Raw genomic sequence first — 25,931 nt, 5'->3', positions numbered from 1 at the left:
AACATGGCGGCCAGGCACTGCTACTGACAACTAAAGGCTGCAGTACCGCGTGGATGCTGCCCCAGCCTGGTGAGAGCCCTGCAGTCCCAGGGCACTGGCAGAACGCCGACCCGTTGCTGAGGGCAAGAGCGGGCTAGAATTAACGGCGTTGGATCCGCATTGCGGTGGTCTGCCTCCCAGAGACTCCGAGACTCCCACCGGAGCGGACACTACTCAGCATGATCTTGCCGGCATGCCTGCATGCACCCGGGGCGAGTGCAGAGTGCCTCTGGCGCGGCCCACACTGTTTGACATAGTGCAGACACAGAGGCTTTGTTAGGAGGTGCTGCGGGGCGAGAGAGAGCTCCAACGAGACACTCCTTGCCAGCTAAAGGTGGCGGTACCCGCTCCTGTGGGACCTTTGATGTGTTTCAGTCAGCAAGAGGGGAGGAGCGGTATGGCTAGTGGAGCTGCTGGCTGAGCAAGCACAAATTGGCAGAGTTGCACAGGGCAAGCCGGTTGCCGACTGTGAACCTAGCTGTGGATCCATGAACGCCCTAAGGCATATGCGTTCCCGTCAAAGCTGAGAGCCCACTGTCTCCATTGAAGGAGGTTGGAACAGATTGCTGAGGATATGGGGGATACATGGTGGGGGCAGCAGAGATGCAGCATCCTCTTCAGCTTTGTCTAGTCTACCTCCTTGGGGGCTACAGCTGTGATGAGAACCTAGGGCTGGGCAGCATTGAACATGGCAGGTGGAGAGGAAGGAAGGTTGGCCTTGATTTGGGAGAGTTGGCAGACCGGCGTGGACTCTGCCAGGTGAAACATTTGAGAGGACCAGCACACAGGTAAGAGTGCACTTTCCTGCAGAGGCAGGTGGGGTGTGGAACTGTCATGATTGCAGTAAGGGCACAAGGCATGTGTGTTAGGACAAGGAGTACACTCCCCAATGACAATGTAGGGAGAAGGTGGACTTGCAAGGTGGCTGGCTGGCATAGGCGTTTGATGAGAATTGCATTGACCCACACCAACATGCCAAGAAAGAACCCACTATGGAACCTAAGATGGCCCCTGGCAGATACAAAGATCTGACATCCTTGGTGGTCTAGTGTTGACAGGGCACGGCCGAGGCTACAAAACTACGCCCCGGGCCACACTGTGTGCTTAGCGTTTTGTCTGCTACCTACCAGAGCATTGTAATGCTTACCACTCCTGTTTTTTTCCACGTGCAGTGAACTCCCAGACTTCTTTGCAGCATACTCACCTGAAGACCGGAGGCATCATCGTAAGAATTCCACTTCACGCTTCTGTCCTGATACTTACCTGGATCGTCGTCGACCTGTAGCTGTAAAACCTGATAACTTCATTCATCTCAAGAGTTCAGTTACGAGTTTCTGTTCTCCGATTAAAGTCCACAGCAACCGCAGCTCCTGAGAACGAGAAAGCAGAGAAAGACAATAGTAAGAGACTGAAATAACCAGCTAATTCCCTCCCAAGTTCCCTGTTTCGCAGAAACTTACCTGCACCAGAGTTCAACCGCATCGCTTTTCTTGTGCGCTGCAGAAATTCCTGCAAAGACATTCTGTTGATTCTGCACCTGGGAAGAAAGAGAGAAAGAGACTAATTATAGCGCATTGCATCATTTGGGAGGATAAGACAGTACAAAATAATCCATGCTTCATACCTAAAGTGGCCAAAGCTGCAGAGCAGCATTCTACAAAGACTGACCTTCCTACTTCTAGCATCCAGTGTGTCGCAGCCGGCCTGGACCACTACCTTCAGTGAAGTAACTGGAGTCGGATGCTTACCAGACCTCTCCAGTCTGCCTTCTTTATTTTAATACGGTGAGCACCAACATCAGCCTGCCAGCCAGCCTACCTAGAGGGACAAAGGGGAGGCGGGGGGGTCAAGCAAAAGAGAACAAATACTGATTACCTGTGTTTACTTACCTTTAGGCCTTAATCCAGACCCCATAGCACAACTTACCAGAGGTACCAATTTCATCGGGGGTTCCTCCCAACCTCACTGTCCCCTAGGGTTTGATTCACCAGCGGACCTGTGGGGAAAGGAGAGGTTGGGATATTCATCTTAGCAGAGTTATTCCGTGGGGGCAACACTTCGGAACAGTCCGGAACAGGGACTCCTGCAGGGCACCAGAGGTAAGGGTTACAGAACGTGAAACCCACATCTCAAACCCTGCCTGAGTGTCATGGAGTCAGGAGTTTGTTTTTGAGTTCTCTCTTAGTTTTTAGGGATGGAGTTTGGCTGGGTTTTTTTTCGTCCCTTGATCTGCTGCCAGTTTTGTTACGTCTTTTCCATTTTTTTGTTTGTTCTGGAACAATGCATAGGTTGTATCGTTTTGCGTGCGCTTTTCCTGTTCCCGCTTCTCACGTACCTTCACTGTTTGTTTTGCCTGATGCGTTTGCAGCTCCTCTTGAGGAGCCTCTGGTGTCTCTTCTTCTTGTTGTGATTCAGGCATATGCATTTGAATTGGGTTCCTGTTTTCTGTTAATCCTGTCTTCTTTCTATGAGAGTCATTTACTGTGTTTCTCTTAGTTAGGTCTCTCTCCAGCAGATTGGTGTGCAGTCATTTTTTCGAAAACATAATGTCGAAAGACAATAATGTCGAAGAAAAAAAATATCGAAAAAAAAAAAGTTGAATTCTTTTTTTTAAAAATTATATATTTATTTTGGGGTCCAGGAATAAAAAAAGGGGTAAAATAAAAAAAAATAGAAAAAAGGGGGGTTGGGGGGGAACCCTCCCATTTCGAAAAAAAACGTATTGAAAAAGAAATGTGACTTTTTTTTTCGACATTTTTTTCTCGAAAAAATGACTTTCAACATTTTTGTTTTCGAAAAAATGACTATGAACACAGCAGATTTACCTGAGATCTTATCCATTTGTATATCCAGTATCGCGCCCGTCGTGTATTTGTCTCCCTGTTCACCGCTTGCTAATGCCTTTCCCATACCTACACAAAAGCCAAAACTGTTGTCATTAGCAAAGCTTGTTAAATAAGGTGTTGTGTGCTATTATAGATGTTAACTCATTCTCATACGTGCTTGACAGTGCCTACCTTTAATTTTCAAATACTATTGTCCAATTAGGGGTAACAACATGGCCTGTTTAAGGCCTTAGCTATGAGACCATGCAGTAACCATGTTGCTACATGGTGGGCTGTCCTTTACAGCAGCATAGGCGGATGCAGGGATGTGAGTGAGAAGTGGTCATAGGCTGGGAGGACAGGCTTGATTTTGTGGGAGAGCAAGAGTTGATATCTGGCTCCAGGGGTGTTGCTAGGTCTGGAAGAGATCAGGAGCTAAACTAATGACGGGACTGGCGGGACTTGGGGCTAGGTAGCATTTTGGTTGTAGCACCTGAGCTCCTATCTGGGGCTACAACCAAAAGACCCGGGGCTATAGCCCCCTCAGCGCCCCCCCCCCCCCCCTAGCAATGCCTCTGTCTGGCTCTCTGTGTTTTCTTTGTCAAACGGTTCTTGAAAGAAAGATTACAGTCAATGCGTGTGGGATAGTTTGGGTAAATATCCATCCAGTTTCATCCTGGATAGCCAGGACTGGACTTGGGGTGTCCAGGTAGGATGACTTACTTGTGTCCTGATGCAACCAAACATTTTTGCCAAACTCGGTGAAGTTACAGGGACGAGTTCAATTGTTACAGAGGAAGTTTTTTTTTTCATATTTTACTTAGTGACGCATATACTGTATATTTTACATACGTAGATACATACATATCATGCTATCATGCTAGCACACAGAATGGTTACGTTTTAGAGTGATTTCCTATTCAGTTCCAGAAATGACTTTTCAGAATAACTCTTGAAACCTTCTGTGAAAACATCTCCACAGTAAAATGTGCAGGCGGCTGCCTCTATATGGAATCTCTCACACTTTGTCATGGATGGCTTCATATTAAGAAAACAAGTTTAAACAGCTTTCAGCATGGGGTTTTCCCACTGGGGGGAAAACAAGATGGACTCTCTTTTTACATCTAATATGTTTCACAGTACCACAATATTTTTTCTGTCCCTCATCCAAAAGTGCCATTCTTATGCCATCATATTCATACCTTAATAATATCTTTCCAACAACAATAAGGAATTGCTGTGCTCGTATGTAAATCGCCATAAAAAACAAGCATTGACAATGCCAACAGTTTTGTTAAGGCATGGGAAAGGCACTTGCAAGGCACTGCCATAGTGGTATTTACTGTCCATCGATGGTAGCATCTGCAAATGGTGTGAGCACCTGGGCATATACTAGCAGTGCCTCTCAAATGCCTAATACTTATACACAAACCAAAACTGTTGGCTGTATATATACTTGTTTTTAACAGGAGTTCGATGAAGCACATGCATACTGCTTGTAAATCGAGTGGCTAAAGGCAGACCTGGTTAATGCATTTTTATTACACGAGTGGCATGTTTACAGCTCCAATTAAGTCATTAACTCTCAGACCACTGCTTTGAAATAACACTTGCAGGTCCTTCCATTGCAAAGTTTGATCGAAAGGCTTGATAAAGGTAGCTCAAAGAGATCCCAGAAGGATGTATTTTGGGTTGTGAGGGGCAGGAAGTGGGTGAGCATGGCCATAGGAATAGGCATGACCATTCGGCAGTCAATGGTCAGGTAAATAACCATGCATGCCAACCCTCCCGATTTATGGCCTGATTCATGGAAGTGTTTTTTAATGGCGCAATCCCATAGGAAAACGTTCCATGAATCAGGCCCTTAGGCGGGAGACTCCTGATATTTCAGTGAAAAATATTTCTATTTTTCACATTCTCCCACCTAAAAGTATTCTTTCTCCAATGCATTTCTATGGCAAAATTGTTGTCTTCCGATTCCTCTGACGAAATCTCTCTCCCAGGTGCTCCGGAAAATTGCCGTGTATGAAATAATCAAACAACACCTACAAACTTTGTGTCCCATCTAATATAGCATTAACTAGCAGGCTGGTCGCAGCATATAGCGAAATAGGGCATAGTCATACCAGTACCATTTTACAGACCACTGTGTACCACTTTAAAGTCAATGACTGGGCTATACAGTTGGTAGCGTTACTCTCCCATCTGGTTTTATTTTACAAAGGTACCATTTCCCACACATTTTTTCTGAAAAATACACCTCCAGCCCAGGTAATACTAAAACATTTTGTCGTGGAAAATCACGGATTTGCTATTTATGAATGTGTGTTGTGACTAAACCCCTCCCAGGCTCAGGCACAGTCATGTGTAAGTTGACACATGGCAAACGTGTCATCAAATGAATAAAAGGGCGGAGCAGAATCTCGCTCGGCAGTGAGTTTGCACCATGACTCCTGCTGGCTGCATGTCCTTTCAGTGCGCACTGGTGCTGCGCAGCATGCAGTGGGCCGACACCTCATGGCCGACCACCACCAGGGACCAGGACTACTGGGCCCCATAACATCTGGCGACGAGGATGGGATCCTACCACGTGACCGGCGTGGTGGAGTCTGCCAACGGCGTTGCCGAAGCCGTGGTGGGCATACCAATCTCTCGTGACAATTCTTGCAAGGCGGGAGCTGCTGGTCAAAAGAATGATGGCTAGCAGCTCCTGCCCTTATAAGTGTCCCCAGGAGACCAGGCCGGAAGCCAGGTCCCCAGGGACACCTCTTTCGCCTCGCTGAGGGGGGGAGGAAGAGGAGAGGCATGACCAGCAAATGGAAGGGGGCGGCCAGAGGGGACAGCCCGCTATGTAGGCTGTCCCTCTAGCGCCCCCTACGGGGGCCGGTCAGCCTCTTAGCGGGGAGATCCCCATTGGACACCCCCACCTCCTTTGGTCCGTACCATCACACAATGAAATGAATACAAAGACAACTTTTAAAGTTTGGAAAACACAGGGTCACGGGTTTATTTGGACCAAGACAACTTGGGACGGTCCCAGCCACATTACAAAACAGTCAGATACAGGTGAACCCTGTCACCTCTTTAGCCACTGGCCAAACTGACAAAACCGCTGGTTACTTCCAGCTACACTGGTACACCAGTGGGACACTCGGGCACTGACCAGGAGATTGTTGGCCTATCGCCCTAAGGAAGGGAGTCAGTGCCCGTCAAGGGATCGGCTCAAGCCCGGCCAATCCCGAGCCGCTGCAGCTGCAGCTTGAAGTCCCTCATTGGCTAGGACCGCCCCGATAATCCGCCACGCTTTGATGGTGGCTTGCACTGCCATCAATGCCCCTAAACCTTAGGCCCTTACTTCTCTCTTAGCAACCCAATTGTTCCATACTCACCATTAGTTCATCTGCAGCCAGCCCTCCTTAGCTCGCCCAATATAGCCGTCAGGAAAACATTGTTGCCCTTGTCAGATAAGTGTACACCATCTGCATCAAAATGGGAAGGCAAGGAGCTCAGGCAGCAATGCCCTATAAACCCTAGGCCCTCTGCCTTTGCGAATTTTGCAACACTTCTGTTGAGGCGCTTCCTGGATTTTTCCATGCCAGGCAGAGAGATGGCGTCTCTCCACACCTGCCTTTGCACCATCTCTGACCAGAGTATTTCTGTGCCTGGTAACTCATGTGCTGTAATGAACAAAGTCACCTGTATTTGGGCGAGCAGGCGACCGCGGCCCAATTTAGCCAGATCGTTGCCCCCCAAATGAATCACTAACCACCTTGGTGCATGCCTCCACTGTAATCGCCAGTGAATGGCCAGCAGCAAGGAATGCCACCTCATTCCAGGAGTGCCCAACCACCCACATTCGGTACTCTTGAATCCCAAGTTTTGTCCGATCGTCAATTGCCTAGCCCTTTTTTCTGCCTGTGTCACAAATGAGTGGCCGATCAGCCACACTGCATCATCTATAGGGAAAAAACATATCATACCATCCGTTTCCTGATTCGCCTGTAACCACACCGACCCCATTCCCTGGCCCGACCCCTCAGTGCCCTTGATATCTAGTATTCTTCTGGGCATGCACTGTGCTGGGGGCGGACATAAAGTCAATAACGGCCAGACTCCCACCTCCCCACTTTCATGATCGCCCGAGGGGACATGCCTTGTTGAAACGCTGTGGTGGCTGCGCCTATCCTAAAACTATGCGTGGACCAACCTTCCTCCTGGATGCCCAAAGCCTTCAATGCCATTGTCAACACTTTGCGGAATTGGAATACAGAAAGGGGGGAAGTGTCAGCATGAATCAGCAGGGGGCCGGCACTCGTGGCACGTAACTGTACAAAGAGCTTAAAAAGGAGTACCGGGCAACATTCCGAAAGGGGTGCCGCGTGTAAGACTATGTTATAACCTTTTCCTTGCTTGTCCGTTTTGCTTTTCCTCAATAATATACTGACCCCTTCTCCTGTTTCCTTGTGAAACAGAGATACATCACCCAAAGCAATGGCCCTCCCAGATGTGTCCTTTTTAGACGCAGAAACTAGCTCACTAATCCTAAAAGCCCCAAAAAAGGCCCATGCGAATGCCAACCTGAATAGCGCCCCTTCGTATTCGCTGAAGCATATGCTAGGTAACGTGGCCAACAACTTCACCAATAGCTCAAAGTCAATTGGTTTTCGCACATCCTTAGACCTTGGCTCCGAACGGGCCCAGCCTTTCAATGAAAAACGCACCAAAAACCCTTTTGTGGGATCGCCCTTCCCTTCCAATTTGAAGTGGAATGCAACTGCTGCTAAATGCGATGCTGCCCAACTCTTTGACATGCCTTCCGTGTGTGCCCGGACCACAAAGGCGCGCACCTGTTCCTCCGCAGTCAGTTTCTCTCCTTGTAGATGAGAGATCACGTTCTTGAACTTATCATAACCTTGCTGGTATCTACATCTTACTCCGGGCGTGAGTGAGCGCTCACTCAACTCGGCGAGCGCCCTGTCCACACCACCAGCTGCCACCACTCCTTTTTGAACTGCGCTCCTTCCAGTCTGCCCTCTGGGTGGGCCTTCCGGAACTTGGACCACTGAAAGCGAGAAAGAGCGTCAGCATCAATATTGGCAGTTCCCGGCACATGTCGGGCCCTAAATTCAATGTTGTGATACAGACATACTTCCACTAGTTTCCTGAGCAAGCTCAACATTGCAGGGCATGATGCGGACTGTAAGTTAATGGCTTGCACTACCGCATTGTTGTCGGACCAAAAACGAACCCTCTTATTGGCCAAAACCGTAGGCCATAACAACAGTGCAACCACAATGGGGAACATTTCTAAGACCATTATGTTCTTTGTTCTCCCTTTCTTGTGCCACTACTGTGGCCACTTCTGAGCACACCACTCTGGCCCCAGGATTACGTCGAAACCTTCACTTCCCGCAGCGTCTGAAAACAACTGTAGTTCGGTGTTCGTTTCCCACAGAGTTCGCCAGATTTGCACCCCATTGAAGCTGTCTAAGAATCTGAACCACATCCTTAAGTCTTCCTTGAGGCCAGTGCTTAATCTAATATGGTGTTGCTTCTGAACCACACCTGCTGTTGCCCTGGCCAGCCTACGAGCAAAAACCCTGCCTGCCGGGATTATCTTGGCCGCAAAATTCAGTTTCCCAAGAAGTTGCTGCATTTTCTCAAGGGTGGTCCTGTCTTTTGTCAAATTATTCACTATTTCCTCCTTCAAACCTTTCACTTTATCCTCAGGCAACCTACAAGTGCCCCTAACCATGTCTATCTCAATGTCAAGAAATGTCAGAACCCTGCAAGGGCCCTCTGTTTTTTCAGGAGCTAAGAGAACGCCCAACTCTCCCATCAATTGTTGAAAACCAGACATTGCTATTGCACAATCCTCGGACCCTTCCTTGCCAGAGAATAGAAAGTCGTCTAGATAGTGAACCATTGCCCCCCGCTGCTCCCTTCTGCGTGCCGCCCATTCAAGGAACGTGCTGAATGTTTCGAAAAAGGAACAGGACACTGAGCACTCAATAGGCATACATTTGTCTACAAAGAAACCCTCATTCCACTGGAAACCCAGCAAATGGAAGCTGGCTGGATTCACAGGTAATAAGCGGAATGCAGACTCAATATCCACTTTGGCCGTCAAAGCCCCTCTTCCCATATTAGCCACCACAACCTAGCATGATCAAAAGATGCGTAGTGAACAGAGCATACTTCAGGGCTCAACCAGTCGTTCACTGACTCGCCCTTCGGGTAAGAAAGGTGGTGGATGAGCCTGTACTTGCCCTTCTCCTTTTTGGGAACTATGCCCAGAGGTGACACAATGAAGTTGGGGAGAGGGGGGGGGCATCAAATGGTCCAGAAATCCTGCCTAGTTCTAGTTCTTTGTTTAATTTCTTATCAACCTCCTCAGGCAGATCCCTCGCTGAAGGTAAGTTCCTAGCAAAACGGCAGGTGAGGGGACCCTCATAAGGAATAACAAATCCTTCTGTGAAACCTTGAAATAGCAAATCCCTCTCCCGCTGTCTGGAGTAATGGCTTAGATGATCCACTAACACCGCCAAATTCACTGGAGAGGGACCCTTCCTAGACAAATCCAAATTCCGTGTAGCCGTGCCTGTTGCCGGGGGGGGAGTGAATATGTGAGCCTTACTGTCCTTTTCTCTGGCCCCTACCCTGGAGCCACCCTCCCGCTTGAAACATCTGACCAAGGGATGGTTCCCCCCGCATTTCCCGCACTCGTGGCTGAACTTACACTTAGGACCCCAGTTACAGCTGCCTTTATTAAAAAGCCAGCATGCCCTATTCGCTCCCTTCTTATCCTCTTGTGGTCCATTCGAGGTACCAGATCCTGTGGCTCCCGACTCTTGGCCCCCCCGTCCCTGGGGGGTATTGTGAAAGGGTTGCCCCTTACCACCATTGTTTTGCTTACCGTACCCATTCTTCTTCCCACTTTTGTAAATATCATTCCAGACAATACTCTTCCTCTGCTTACCCCCCATAAAAGTGACCCAGCCGTCCATCATTTTCTGGTCCCATGTCATTGTGGGGCAGTGTTCCATCATGTGTCTAAACTTCCTGTCATAATCAATCCATCCAGTAGAACCGTACAGCCTAGCTTCTTCTACAATTGATTCCCTGTACTTGATCAAACCCGGCCCCTGCTCGGGGTTCTTTTCCATCACCAAAACTGACATTATATCAAATGCCTTCTCCGAGTTGGCTATGTTCTCTTCCGGATGATACTTACAATGCCTCTTATTGTTCTCTTCAGTGCTTAGCGTGACATTGGGACCAGCATCTTCTATTGCCAAAAGGCTGAATATGTCAATATTCTTCCTGGCCCATATTTGCTCTCTAATGTCCTGGGGTATATGCCAGGCTAAGGATGACCTGCCTGATAACAGGGGGGCAACCGTCACCGGCTGTTCCGCTCCTAAAGGCGCTGAAGGTGATGCGAGTGAAGTGATGGGGCGCTGATGGTGGGGGCTGTGCCCGTCGTAGGGGCAGGGTGGACGGGTATACTGGGCAAATTGATATCAGTGGTGCTCGCGCTGTTCCCCTCCCACACACTCCTAGCCACTGGTAGGGTAGCCACTGTAGCCGCAGGAGCCCCATTGCCCCTGACCAACAATAATAACTCTTCTAAAATCAATCCAAACCTTTCATTACCTACTGCACCCCCGACTGGTGGTGACACACCTGTTTTTTCAACTGAAACCTGTAACATGGGAGGTGCAATGGGACACAATTGCGTTTCGCTCACACTCGCTACACCTGCAGTTGCTACCGGTGGCAAGGCTGTAGCGCCTGGCCCAACTTGCGCCAGCTCGCTGACAATTTGTACCGTGGGTTCCACCTGCAACATTTCAGCTGCTTTCTTACCCTTTTGCTGGCGTTTTCTCTTGGCAGGTAAAGGTTTTAATGCGGTTGCGCTCGGTGGGGGAGTATCTACCACGGGGGGGACAGATCTGGGCGTCCAGCACAACATGTTTGGGTGGCTCTGGTTGTTTTTTGGCTAACACTTTCTTAGCCCAACCCTTCCCCTCACTGCGCATCCTCTCTTGGAATAACGCCCAGATGGCCCCTTCATCCTCTTCCTCACTTGACCCCGGGGTGTTGGGCGCTTCCTCAATCGAGTGGAATAAATCTTGTGAGTCCTCCACCGACGACATCCTAACTGGGATGGAAAATTCACGTTACTACCCGACCTTACTGCATCCCACGTTGCGGGTGCTGACTGAATGCACCTGCCAAGACTAATTTTCACACATTTGCAGACTCCTTGACCTATACCTTACCCCACTTCTTTTTCTTTGTGGTGAATATCCTTAAATTCCTCTTAGCCGCTGCTCCTTTGCCGGACCTGTATTCAGAAATGAACCACGCCGTTAAGCAAATCATTCATTCAACATCACAAAAGGCGCCTGAGGGTCATAAAGGAATGTATTGGCCCCAAGAAAGCACATGAATTGCAAAATTTGTCCACACAACACTGGGAGACAACATAAGTAATAGGCGTAACTGGCTGTAACCTGACTAAGCACATCTTCAGCCCGCGATGCAGAGGCCTCCCCCCCAATGACATTCGTGCTCAACCACTTTGCATGCAGCCCTTTAACAATCGCCTACCACCCGGCGTATTTCACATGCACTTCTCCTTAATTGCTTTCACTACGCCAATTTCACTGCTGAAGTCCGAACCAGGGTCCCCCGTTTACTAAACAGGCGCTTTACCCACCCCAGTCACAACGCCACATGATTACATAATAATCACATGGACAATATCATAATGTAGCATCTATATTTAGTGCTACGATCCTCGGGTATCTGAGCGCTGCTTTTTATCACCCATGGTGTGCGGTGCTCTTTTGTTCCCTCGGAAGGTGAATCAACAAACCTGGCTAAAAGTGTGAGTGGCGGGGGGGCGGGTGCTTTGCCCGGGCCATAACATGTTACGGGCTTGGTTAAACCCCCCAATTTAATTAATAATTCGGGCCTTATGCGGTGTCGTGGGAGCTACCACCTAGACTCTCAGTCTTTCGTGGGCCGCCCTGCACCATCCTCGTTGTTTGGCGCGCATTCGCGCCCCGAAAGGACTAAGGATACTCTCCTCCCTAGCCTCTGATGCAGCCCGAACCCGCGCGCGAAGTTTAGGCCCTTAATATAACATGCCCAGCAGATTCCAGACATTGGATTAGAACTCAGGTCTCCAGCATCCCAAGACAAAGCACTTACCACTTGAGCAACGGGTGGCTGTAGAGCGAGGCCGCATCGAGAAAGCCCAGCGACTCCACTCGATGGGAAAAACGCTGGGTCATAGTTCCCCCCACTTGTGGCTCTCGCGGCCTCATAGACAATATCAATTTAAACACCCGCAATCCAGCCTTATGTCGGACCTAATATTGCTATGAACCCAGGTATCTGAGGGCCGCTTAATATTACCCACGGTGTGTGGCGCTCATTTATCGAGCTCGGGAGGATGAAAAGCTGCGTTTGTCGACGCTGTGATTCTAACCTGGGTTAGCAGGCTCTGCATGTATGCCAAGCAAGCGCTCCATTCCCAACGAACGCCCAATGCGGCACCATCGATTTACATTTGATGCAAAACCCCAGTGCGGTTGCCATGCATCCTTTTAAACCCAGGATGATTTTGCCGCAACACGTGCAAATACAAACAAGGGCCGTAACGTAATTCAAACCATTATATGGCACGTCGGCCCCAACTTATTTCGAACGCATCTTATATACACATAGGCACGGCGGCCCCAACTTGATTTAGCACAACGCACACTTATGTACACATGGGCACGGTGGCCCCAACTTTATTTAGAACAACGCACACTTATATACACATGGGCACGGCGGCCCAACTTGATTTAGAACAACGCACACTTTTATAGACATGAGCACGGCGGCCACAACTCAACCTCCGCGTGCATATTAGAAAACGTAACATTTGGCACGGCGGCCATAGATGTATACAGTGTTCCACCCATCCGAATGCGTTGAGGCCCTCTCAAGCTGACGCGGCGGGCAGCGAGTGGGCCCCTTCCTCCTCTACCCCCAATACTTACCAATCTCTCGTGACGATTGTTGCAAGGCGGGAGCTGCTGGTCAAAAGAATGATGACCAGCAGCTCCCGCCCTTATAAGTGTCCCCGGGAGACCAGGCCGGAAGCCAGGTCCCCGGGTACGCCTCTTCCGCCTCGCTGAGGGGGGGAGGAAGAGGAGAGGCATGACCAGCAACCGGAAGGGGGCGGCCAGAGGGGACAGCCCGCTATGTAGGCTGTCCCTCTAGCACCCCCTGCGGGGGCCGGTCAGCCTCTTAGCACCAAAGGCCAAAACAATGGCCACAATCAGGGGCACGGCCCCCAATCCCCAACCGCCAACAGACCTGCTGGCCTCCCGGGTGCACCAAAGGTTTGCCGGCCTCCCTGGGATGCATGCAAAAAAATAAAATAATGATAATGATAAATGCTCTCGCTTGGGGAAGCCCAGCACGGCTCAAGCAAGTGGGGAGCTTGGTATTGGCGCGGCCAAGTCCGCTGCCTGTAGTGATCATGCCTGGAGAGAAGGCACGAATGCCTTCCGGTGCGGTCATTGGCTTTCTTCACCCCGGGGAGCCCAAGCACAGTGTGATCCGCCATTCGCACTGGCACGGTGAAAATATATACTGCCCTTGGAAATAAAAAGGATGAGCATCAGCCACCTGCTCCCGCCTGGGGTAGCGATAGTGCAGCACAGCCTCGCCAATGCAAGGAGAGGGACCAGAGAGCACAGATGATGACCTCGTTTGGCGGGTCCTGTTTCCGCTGGCAGGGAAGACACGATGGACCTGCAGCCTTCGCCTGACACTGCCCGCCGGGAGGGAGAAAGTACGCGGCAAGGCTTGACTGCAGCAGCAGTGATTTGAATATATCCCGCCTGGGGGAGGAGGTGCAGTCTCGGCCGCACTCATCTGGTTTAACTCCCGCTTAGCGGAGTACAACGGCAGCGCGTTCTCCACTGCCTCCCCATCGGGGAGAGTAGTGCTCCTGCCTGAGAGAAGTGGCACAGCATCCGCTGCTGCTGAGAGGAAGGGGGAAACCTGGCGGTCTGCCACAGAAACAAAGAACAATACCTCCTGCATGGGGGAGAAAGCCAAGGCCCAGCAACCCCCACTTGGTAAAGAACAAGCTTGGTTGGGACTCTCGCACTGGGAGTGCCCGTGCGGCCGAGCCAGAGAAGAAACACAGAAGCAATGATGCGGCACCCACCACAGCAAAGTGATCCCTGTGAGATTCCCCGAGCTGCCGCCAAGTATTGCTGCAGATGTGGCGACGGGTGCGGCCTTGCCGCCTAAACCCGCTTCTTGGACTCATAAAGTTTACCTGACTATGTATCTGCTTTGTTACCCCAACTGGAAATACCTGTGGCAGTTGCGGCCCCCAGTAACCCCGGCGCAGCTTTGCCTGCCTAGGAACTAATAAAAGTGCTGCCCCTTTTATGTCGTATCGCCATGGACTAGGATACGCCCTTCATGCTGTGTCCCCGCCAATTCCGTGGACTTAAACTGCCCGCAATCCCGGAGAATGTTGTGGTCTGCAGTTATGCAAATGTTTAATGTATTGGGTGCTGCTTTATGTTTTGTGCTTCATTGTACACCCCTAGCATGGGATGTTGTGACTAAGCCCCTGCCGGGCTCAGGCACAGTCACTTGTGAATTGACACGTGGCAGAGGTGTAATCAATTGAATGAAAGGGCTGAGCGGTTTCCCGCTTGGCAGTGTGTTTGCACCATGACTCCTGCTGTCTGCATGTCCTTCAGCGCATGCGGGCGCTGTGCACATACATAGCTCTCAACTCACAGGCTTTTGATGGGTGTCACCCGCCTTGTAAAGAGCTGACTCGCCCACCAAGCCTCCTGTACGCCCATTCATTCCAATGGGCTCTCGACCGCCCCCCAAAAAATAGGGTGTTTTCACCTGCATTTGTGATAGAACTGGTTGAGAGCTATGGCACATACCTCTCAACTCACATGCTTTTGGTGGGTGTTACCCGCCAATTAGGCAGCTCTTGCACCCGCCATGCTCCCTCCACGCCAATAGGAATCAATGGGTTTTCACCCGCCAAATGCAAAATCAGGCGTTTTCACCCGCCTATGTGTACAGCATGCAGTGAGCTGACACCTCATGGCCCACCACCACCAGGGACTTGGACCACCGGACCCCATAACAAAGTGATCACTTTATGGGCGGCTCCTATTTTTAGACCCAGCCCACGCCACCCAAAAATAAAACCGGAACTGCATTGTGAAATGGGCAGGTGGAAAGCTCCTTCTGGCGCTCAAATCCTCACCCCGAGCACCCAATGCGCGGTGGTATTGGTGGCATTTGCTTGTTTTTCTGTCACCCTTTGGCACACACCCTGAGAGTTAATTGCCACGGAGGGAGCGCGAGCGCCTGCTGGCATGGCAGCCGCCCTTTCCTCACCCCGGATAACATCATTAGTCGCCTGGGAAAGGCCGGCTGCTTACTTCCTGTCATCTCCCATCATGACTGGCGGCCTCCCGAGGGAGATTACGTGCCGGCCATGACGGGCGCTCCTGCAGCACGTGCACACGCTGACAGCAGGCGACGCTCGGAGGGACTGGCAGGTGGCGGCTCGGATTATACCCCTGGCCCCATCCATCCCCTGTGTGCAATCGCCACCGAGAGAGGGATGATTTCACTTTTTAGTCTTGGCTTTTAGGTGGCGTAATGGTAAACTGAAACTGTTGCATTGAGCTAGGAAGAAATGCTCAACGTTATTCGCACCTTCCATTTGCTGTTGACCCACCCTTTGCTCCCCTTTCAGTGCTTGTCTTTCTGGGTTCATTGGCTGATTTTATAGGGTTGAGCCATAGCGCTATCATTTTGTCACCCCATGGCCGGTGAAAACACCCGATTTAGCTTTTGGCCGGTGAAAGCCCATTCATTTATATGGATGGGTAGAGAGATTGGCGGGTGAGAGGGCTGCATTCAGGGCCGGTGACACCCGCCAAAAGTATGTGAGTTGAGGTCTTTAACCTTGGCAATAGTAAATATAAAAGAATATATAAATACTATCCGTTGAAAGTTCGTTGTATGAACACATTTGCCATAAATATTTACAGTGGCTGTCCTGAAAATTACCTAATCAGTTTATCGAATACAAAGACCTAATTTGGGCTTGCCTTTCTACCTCCTGCTCTAGCTCACTGCAGTGACATTATTCCATTTACTAAAATGAGAATCCAAACATAGAATAAAGTACCTTGGCCAGAACATGGCTTTTTTATTTAATTGCAATGCATCACAAATTGCACGTGGATAGCTGCAGCATTAATACCTGAAAAAGACAAGCCTAAATTTGGTCTTAGTTTGACGATAAACTGATTAGTTAACCTAGTCAAATTTTCAGGCCGGCCACAGTAAATATTCATCATACCAATTAGCTCTTGTTCAAGGCGGGCAAGATGGAAGGCGATCAAGGGAGGAGGTGAGAAACAAAAATAGAAGAGAGAAGATGGCAGTTGCTGATGGGAATGTAAGCAGTTCCCCTGAATGGCAGGAGAGGTGGCTGTAAGAGGTGGTGGGCACAGCCGTTTCTAGGGACGGGCAAAGCGGGCAACGGCTCGGGCACAGTTAAGGCAAAGATGGAAAGCGGGTCAGCCTGTTAAATCTCCCATCTAGGAGAGAAGAAAGCCTTTTTTTAGCCTTTTTTTAATCAACATTAAGCAGCACCACCAGACAGAGGCAGGAAACAGTAGCCTGGTCTGGCCAAATCCATCTACCCCCTTAAGCAGCCTGTGGCTTAATACATTGCTCACAATTCTTTACATTTAATTTAAATAGCATCTCTGTGAAACTAAGCATCCTTAAGCTGCTACACAACATTGGCAGTATGATAATTGCGCCATAGTACTGGCATGCCAAAATGAAGGGTTGGGGGCTTATGATGCACTAAAACAGCTTGCTGGATTAATCAAAAGTGCCAGAGATTGCCTGCAAGAGTAGAAGGTTGCGTGGCTAGGGGGGAAAGACTGAAGTAAAGGGCAAAAGGAAGTCTTAATATATGAGGACACGAGGAACTGGATAGATGTATGGTTTTGAAGCAGGTAACTATGCTCATTCTCTTGTTTGCAGGATATTTTAGGGTGATCAAATGAGTGACTCCATGTCATCTGAACACCACTGGGGTTTCTTTTAAAATCATTGTTTTCTGGTTTGTTAATAAGGTAAATAAAAAAGTACTACTCCCAGAATTAATTGATCTGTTACATGAAAGCCCAGGACGGGAACACAGCTGTTCAGATGACATGGAATCAACTTGCCAACATATGCGGTTTACAGGGAAGCAAAAACAAAAAGAATGAGTAAGTAGGGGGGGGAAATACAATATTGTTACCCATTAGGTTTGTTGCAGCCTTTTAAGTTTTAGTAAAGGAGTCAGGGGTTGGTAAAATGGAAGGTTTGAAGGCTGGGAGAATGTGCTTAAGGCAGTGGTCGAAGTGGGCGGGAGTGGTCGGGAGCAGTGCTCCTCTACTTCTTTTAATTAAGTTTTAACGTTCCTATACTTTTATTTTAAAAAGAAACCGGTCCGGAACGGTTTCATTTTAAAATAAAAGTGTAGGCAGAGGTTGGAACTTGCACTTTCAGTGCAGTGCACAGGACGTTTCCTTAAAAAGCAGGCACAAGTGTTTTTTTTTATTGTGCATGGGAGGGGGTGCGGCATTGGGGTCTGTGGAGAGCGGTGCAGGCAAGTAGGGAACATAGTTCCACTACTTCTTTTCGTACACTTCGACCACTGGCTTAAGGGGATTTGGTTTGTTTGTTGTATTCGTGCAGGACCAATTTAGCGCATGTGTGTGCTAAAAATGTATTTGCAAAGATTGAAAACATGCAATAACAAAGTCAAAAAGTTTGGCTTGTGTATGGTGAAATTGTTTTCTTTGTTGCTACTGTAGGTATTAAAATCACCTGCCCATGTATCGGCACAATTTGCCTAGTGTTACGATCGCATGCCCAAGTTACCATCATTCGATAGGGTTTGCAACGGTATGTTAAAATACAACCTACACTTAAAATTGAGAGCAACATTTTTGGAAAAATAGATCACATAGCAGCAATAGACGTTTCTGCAGAAGCAACATCTGTGCAAGTACCCTTCATTTAGATAACCAACATAAAATAATGTGTATTTGTAATCTTGTTGTATACATTGGGCCTCATTACGAGTTTGGAGCTAGCCATGCCGTTTTTAGCGTTTTAGCGTTTTTTGCTTAACGAGTGCTCATTCCGCCGGAGGGAAACATCCTCCAAGGGTGTCCAAGGGGCAGGGGGTAAGACCCTGACCTCAAGTATCAAGAAGCTGTCGAACGGAGAAGAGAACGCGGCTGCCGGTGAGTTTTATAGAACTGTATAGAAACCCATCGTCCGTATAAAAGTGAAGACAATTAAAGGTATTACATTGTATCGGAGTGGTCATGTGCAGACGGCACATTGTCGAAAGCCTCCAATTGAACTCGATTGAAAAGGCTTCAAGTTCTGAATGCTACTATACTGAAAGAAACATTTTTTTTTATTAACATCAATTGGTTTACATTAAAAACTTAAATGCACAACAAAGATATAACACATTAAGACAATTAGTCTATTACATATCTATAAAATAAAACTTGATTTCCTGAACTCACAATTTTGAGGCCTGGGTAATGAACCCAAATTAAGTCCAATTAAAGACTTTTTGAATTCATCAAGGAATTTTCCCAACCAGTTTGCTCTCAATTCTGTTAGTAGGTCACACCTCATTACTAAGTGCTTCAAAGTCTCCACCCCCTTACCACAAATATGACAGGATAGGGTTCCATCAACTCGGGACGTTTTCCATCTTTCAGTAACTTTCCTTGTCAGATATAAGTTCAAACAGAATCTTAAGAAATGTTGCCATTCCATCTTAGAAGGAAACCTCTCCAGATAAGGTGTATAAGGTGAAACCGTGCCCCTGCTGTAGAATCCGTCCTGCCCCTTGGTTGCAGTAGTATAATACCTCAACTTATCCTGGGTCAAGATCCAATCCCAGTCCTGGAGCTTTGTCTTTACCATAGTAGGATTTTCCATTAACAGTTTTTCTATTTGTCCAATGTTTTTCAAAATACAATGGCACATTCCCTGCCATCCAGTCAGTGCGGGGACCGATTTACTTGTTAGTGCTTTTTTAATAGGGGAAAAAACCACGTCTGTCCGGTGGATTAATACATTTTCTGTATAGAGCCACAAAGACTTCCATAGCATAGCAATGTATAATGATGTTAAACCCAGTTCTTTCCTTATACATTCAATTGGTAAAGACTTTGGAAGCCTCAGGACCCTCTTCCAAAAGAGTCCCTCCAAAATGGGCCAAACTTTTGGATTGATAAAAAAGTTCGCCTCCGCAGCATAGATCAAAATCGGCGAAACTTTCAGTTCCAAGAAGTCTATTAGCGGTAGTCAAGAAAATGAGCAGTAGAGGTGTTTGATTAGCAGGGCTTGTGATGCTAGGTTATTGACTTCGCTTCTTACTCTAGACACTTCTGGCCCATCATTGATGCTGTCATTCAGTGTAATCCCAAGATATACCATAGATGGAACTACTGGAACTGGTTCCCCATTTAGGAACCACTTGAATTTCTTGCTCTTGTTGACTTGTGGATTTCCTCCCAAAGTAAACATTTTGGATTTCATTGGGTTGATCCTGAGAGCATTTTCCTGAACATATGACTCCAGTGCTCGCAATTGCCTCTGCAAGCCTATTTCTGTTTGGTCCAGAAGAAGTAGGTTGTCTGCAAATAACAGGCGCCCCACTGGAGTCCCTGCGATCTTAGGCGGGCAGCTTCTTGTTGTTTCGAAAGCTTCAAACATATCTGATATGAATAGACAGAAGACTGCCGGTGCCAGACGGCACCCCTGTTTCAATACTATTTGACAGAGTTCTATTTCTGTCCAGTCATTCGGGCACCCCCATTGTCTTAGTTGTTCCACAATAGTCTTCGATCAACCGAGTTGAACGCCTTTTCTAAATCGATTGATGCAATGTTTATAGCTTTATAGATTTTCTATTTTACCATACATTTTAGTGTGTTTATAATTAGAACGTTCAAGACAGTGCCGATGCCTTTGCGGAAACCCGCCTGCCATGGGTTCTGGTGGTTAGAGGCCCAACTCCAAGCATTCAGTTGTCTCAAGATTAAAGCTGCAAATATTTTTCCCACCACATCGAGAAGGGCAATAGGCCTGTAATTACCAGGATCTGACCTATCGCCCCTCTTGAATATGGGGACGACTATAGATTTAGTCCAAGATGCAGGGATCTTTTTTTCCTTCTTAATGACATCGAACAATTTTAACATGAACGATGCCCATTTGTCCGGGTCTTTTTTAAGAATATCATTAGAGAGGCCATCAGGCCCAGCCGCTCTTGAAGCATTAGAATTCCTTATGAGGTCTAAAATGTCCTGTTTGTCGAACTTAAGATCCCATGCTTCGTTTGATTTAAGGTGGATTATTTTCAGGCCAACATTTCTAGCCGGATACAAATTCCGGTAGTGGTCTTCCCAAACTCTAGATGACACCGGGTTAACAATTGTCGAGTCCACTGGTGTACTGAGATAATTTATGACTTTCCAGATTCCTGATATATTCTTACTTGTAATCAGGTTTAACATATTTTAACTGTCCTGTTGTCTGATTTGGTATTTGTGCTGTCTCAGCCAGTTTTTGAAGACATTCTTTGTCTTTTTAAGCAGAGCTAAATTACTCGGTGTGTTTAATTTTTTAACAAACCTACTAGCCCTGATCACAATATTTTTTTTGGCTGCAATTTGATCATCGAAAGCGTGCCTATGTGTAGTGACAAAATTCTTTCCTTTTACCTTCTCTCGAAAGACCATGAGTACATCCGGATATTTCAAGATGTTAACTGTTTTGTCTAGAACAACTGTATCTAGCAACATAAGTGAGTTCATAAGAGATGGTTTATCTCTTCTCGTTATTCGAAGCCGGTTTCCACTTCATGTCAATTCGTAGTGATGATCTTGTTGGTGGCAGTCCGGCAGTTTAACGTTTATCCCATTCCTCACTTTCCAATTCAAGGAGGTTGTGATCACTCTGGTCCATAGATACCACTACCAGGGACCTGAGTTTCCCCGTCAAACCTTTGGTAACAAAGATGTAATCCAGCGTGCTATCTAGCATTTCACTCTTCCAAGTTTTGGCCGGAGGTTTGTCGCCACATTTGCTGCCATTTACCATAAAAAGTTCTCTCGTGAGCAGCTCTTTTTCAAGGTCAATTCCTCTTTTAATGTTCTCCGAGGGGTACAGTGGTGAATCCTCCATTTTGTTACCATTTTTGTTGAAACATTCCATGTTAACATCCCCACAAAGGAGAACCTCTAGATTTGCCCAGAGTATCCTGGCATCATCGATGGACCTTTGTAGATCGTCTTTGAAGTTATAGTCCGACCTGGTCCCCGGTCACCAGTAAATATTGCAAATCAACAACCTCAAGTGAGAAGGAGCCCCCCACTCCTTTGTAGATGTTGTCACTGTTGTAAGTTGTAACCATGGATTTTTGTTGACTGAGGAGAGCACCATCAGGCCACTACAACGTTCTATCCCCGTTAAAAGGCCTGACATGGGTCTACCTTTTGCTCCTTTTAGGGATGGGTTTATATGTATTTCGTAGCCTTCCAGGAGTGGAGTCTCTCGTAACCATGTTTCCTGGAGGCAGATAAGATCGGGAGAACGGTAGGCCGAAAAGGAAGGTTGCCTCTTTTTTGTTTAAGGGGGGCTTGACTCAAGAGGACAAATATCATATATCGAAAGAGGCAGAGTCAACAGCTACCCCAGTTCAGCTTACGCATTTAACGGTAGGTATGAAGAGCAGTAGGCTAGTTTAATACATACTAACTCAGGGTGGTCACACAAAGGCTGGAGATTTTTTTGGGAAGACAAATCAATTTAATCAAAACTTAGACACATGTTTACAATTTGTGGGTCCAAATACACAAGGTTGGACCTTAAAAGGAACATATATGCCCGGGGGGGCGACAAACAAAACTTAAAGATTTACACTCCACATTTAAGTGAGGGTTAGTAGCAGGTATTTGTGCAGATTCATACACTCCTTGCAAGTAGTAGTGTGCAATTGTTGCCGACACAAACAGGTTGGTGTTTCTAGTTCGGGGTGTTAAAGCCCTTTGGTGAGAACTGGTGATTTACAGATTCAGGGAAGGGTCCGAACTGTCATCAGGATGTGGTCATTTGTTGACCAGGCTGTGTGCCTGCCAAAAGAAGCGGAAGACAAGATGATAGGGTATGTGCCAGGGGTGGGTGACCGCACAGTGGTAATCTGTGAATATGAAACTGCATATCAAAGCCTACCTTTGAAATGTTGTAGCTGAACCTGGAAATGTTGTATTCAGCCTGTTCAGAGTACTGGCCGGAATAGACGATGGATCTGTATAAGTCAGATATCGGTAGGAGGGGTACCAAAGGTTACCTGAATGTTTTGGGAAGGTATATATACAGCCTCGCTATAGTGGTTGCAGGAAAGGATATATATACCTGGCTATAATTGTCCACGTCCAGCGTTGATTGGTGGAACAAGCACGTTGGAGAGATCAGAACGTCTAGGTAGAAAAAGATATTGCATATCTTAATAGGGTGTTATTGTTTCGCTGGAATAATATGGGCACAAGGGTGTTCGTGGTGCACCATGAATGGTCTGTCAGGAGGAGTGGTGGATAGCATATGGTGGGCTATTGAGTATAAAGTGCATGGTGTGCAGATTTGAAACACAGAGCCGAGTGAGGATGGATAGTAGAGCACTGTGCAGATCTGGTATGCAGTATAGAGTGGGCTATCGAGTGCACGGTGTGCAGAACAGATGCAGATAAAGATGTTGCAAAGGAGCAGTGTTTGCCAGTGGACTTTGCGGTGAAATTAACAGATGTCCGGGTAGCATCTAGTCAGCTAGCGAGTGTACAGTGCGCAGGTTGGTGCAGAGAATTTACTGTGGAACCGGTGGATGGATGGTGCACAGAGCAGGATGGTGCGAGCTGGGTTTAACCTGTGCATGGTGTGCTTAATGGGTCAATGCATTTTATCAAGCACACGTGAGCGTTTAAACATAACTGCTGGTGAGGGGCGGAGAGCTATTCTTACCTATTAAAACGGGATCGGAACGACCTGCAGGACCGGCGAGCTGTTCGGTGACTTGCAGAACAGTGGGGAGATGTACACGCATGCCTATTACATAGCCGCGAGATGTGTGGACAGTATCAGTTTACACGGCGCGCATGTGTGGTTGGTGATGTTGCAGGGCGCATGCGCTGTTGGAGGAACACTATAATGTGGGTACTGGTGGAGGAGATTTTACAATGAAGGAAATTCAATTGCATAGTAGATGAAAAACCACGTTATACTAGGCAGTACATTGAAATACAGGGCAGTGAAATACGAGTGCCTGTTATTTTGCAAAGTTTTGTTTGTTGTTTTTTGTTTCACACAAGAAGTATATCAAATCTGGCTGTGACTTTTATATACTACTTGGACATATCAAAAGCAGTTTTCCCAAACAGGTGCGAGAAACCCCTCGTGTTCCGGTTTACAGTGAACATCTTTTTGGAAGGGTTACTCGAGTTTTCCAGCTGGCATTATGATTTTGCTGCCAAAGATCCTGCCAACCAACTCCAATCCTCACAGCTTCCCACCACACTCAGACTCTCTTCAGTTTTTTTCCAGAGGACCGGTCTCTTGACTCCTTGGACACCAATTTGTATTCCTTCCTTCTCCCTTTTGTTACAGATCACTTGGCGGCCTTGTTCTCTCCCAGGTGCCAGTGGTTTTTCTCGGCCCTCGTTAACCTCTCCTCCCATAGACGAGGCTCGTGTGGTATTTTGGTCGGTGTCCAACTCCTTTAGGGATAACCCGTGTTAATTTAATTTTAATCCCTCTTTTATGAGTAGACACTTTGTTTTCCACGACCCAATGTGCAAAATGACACTATCGTACCTCACTATGAAATTCGATCAAATCAATATCCTTAGAGTTTAGATCAGTGATTGAATTAACAGAGTACAACAATCTCATAACGTTTGCCCGATTCATAATGAGATTGTCTTCGTAGCCCAAGGTTCTTTCTAATAACAATCTGAATTTACCCTTGGTAACAGCTCTAGTTGGCCGTTTTTCATCTTGAGGCCTTTTATCACAAGGTTTGGCATCCAGGGAGGGTTTATCCGCCCATGTGACCGATCTTCTGATGTCCCTTTCTGAGACCTCTCTGTAGATTGTATCCGGGCTTTCAGCTTCGACAGATCTCTTGGTCACCAACTGTCTTCTCTTACATTCCAAGGTCATAAAGTTCTGGAATCCATTGGATGAGAGAAGGTGTTCTTCGGACTCTGAGTTTTGGGCAGGCCTTTCAGTGCTAGGATGAACTCTTGATTTCCAAATGAAGCTCTTTGTCTGTCTACCACAGGGTAGAACCGAGTCTTCCTCGTCCAAGACCTTTTTGCCAACCAGTTTTACCCTAAGCTCTATAGGCTTCGGGTCATCCCTTGTGGACCTCACCTTAATTAAGTGAACATCATTGTGGAAACTTGCATCCAACTCAGGCAAAACATTCCCTGCTTCGCCGTTGTCTGAGCCACTTCCTTCTGAGTAGACAGATAAATTCATCATGCTGGTTGCATTGATAAATTCATCATGCTGGTTGCATTGAACCAGCACTTAGTTTCGCAGAACTTCTCTCAAAAATGACCGGTTTGTCTGGACAGGATAGGTTCCACAGAAGGGCTGCTCTAGTTGCTGTCGTAACTCGAGAAGAATTCTTCAGAGTTGACTTGTTTGTACTGATTTTCTGTTTTTTAATTGCACTGCTAACATTAGCATATGTTCGGGCCCCACTTTTATTCACCACTAAGATCTCACTGGGCGACTTTACTTGATCACACTGTGGCTTTTTGAACATGTTATAGAGTTTAGTTGTATTTTTGGGAGGCTGAGCCCCGGCACTGAACTACGACCTGGGAACTAGCATCCTTTGTGTTTGTTACAGCCAACTCCGCCAACCCCAAACAATTTTTTTCCAGGGTGGGTCGCTCGGTCAAAGTAGAGTTGCCCTTTAAAGTTGGATTTGTAGCATGGTCGATTGAACCAGCATTAGATTTGGCTGGCCTGGGAACGGTTGACGTTACGGGACCATATACCCCTGCCATAGACCACCCGGCTCCAACTGTTTGGAACGGGCCACTTAACCTATCCAATCTCCTTTTTCTTTTTCCCTAATAATCGGGTCCAGAATGCTCTTCAAAATTTGTTTTATCTGGTCCGTTTTTTTTTAGATTGGTTAGTAGTGCGGTAATAAATCCTTCCACGTAAATCATTTTGGAATACAGCATGGAGATGGTGGTTGTGTGGTCACGCAATTGATCGTTCTGAGACTCAATTAATTTCATAAAAGGAGCCATGGTAATTACAAATGCTGATATCAATTTTGGATCAATGGCAGACTCCGTTTTTGACTGTTCTTCCACCTGCGTGGCAGCCAGATCCATTAAAAGATCCTCATAAGAGGGTGGTTGGGACTTTCGTTGGCATTTTCTTGGGAAGGGTGTCTGCTTTAAGTGTGCCCCTTGAGCAACCCTAGGATAAGGCCCCATATGTATGTGAATTTTTGACTTTGTGCAGGGTGCCTTACCACCATTTAGTGAACAATTCGTTTTCTCTGTTCCCCCTTTTGGTAAACACTGAAACGAGGGTGGGTCAGAGAACTTGTGCGCACAGGGTAATCCTGTTTCCTTGTGAACTTAATTTCCATTTTTATGTTGTACTTCCTGAAAGACATTGTGCAGGTTAGTTTCAACTACAGACGTGATCCCACAGGGCTTCCAACCCTGATTTACTCTGTAGTTGTATGGAGCGTGTCTTTTTATGATGACCCAAACCAAAGACAAAAGGATCAACTAAGGGTGTATTGGATGCTTTCTTTTGGTTGATGACCTCCCCTAGGTTAACTTCTAAATCCTTTGGTGGTTCAGA

Source organism: Ambystoma mexicanum, chromosome 6p, assembly GCF_040938575.1.
Source record: "Ambystoma mexicanum isolate Mex_15411 chromosome 6p, UKY_AmexF1_1, whole genome shotgun sequence".
In the NCBI taxonomy this organism is placed as follows: Eukaryota; Metazoa; Chordata; class Amphibia; order Caudata; family Ambystomatidae; genus Ambystoma; species Ambystoma mexicanum.
Note: the sequence above shows the minus strand (reverse complement) of the source record.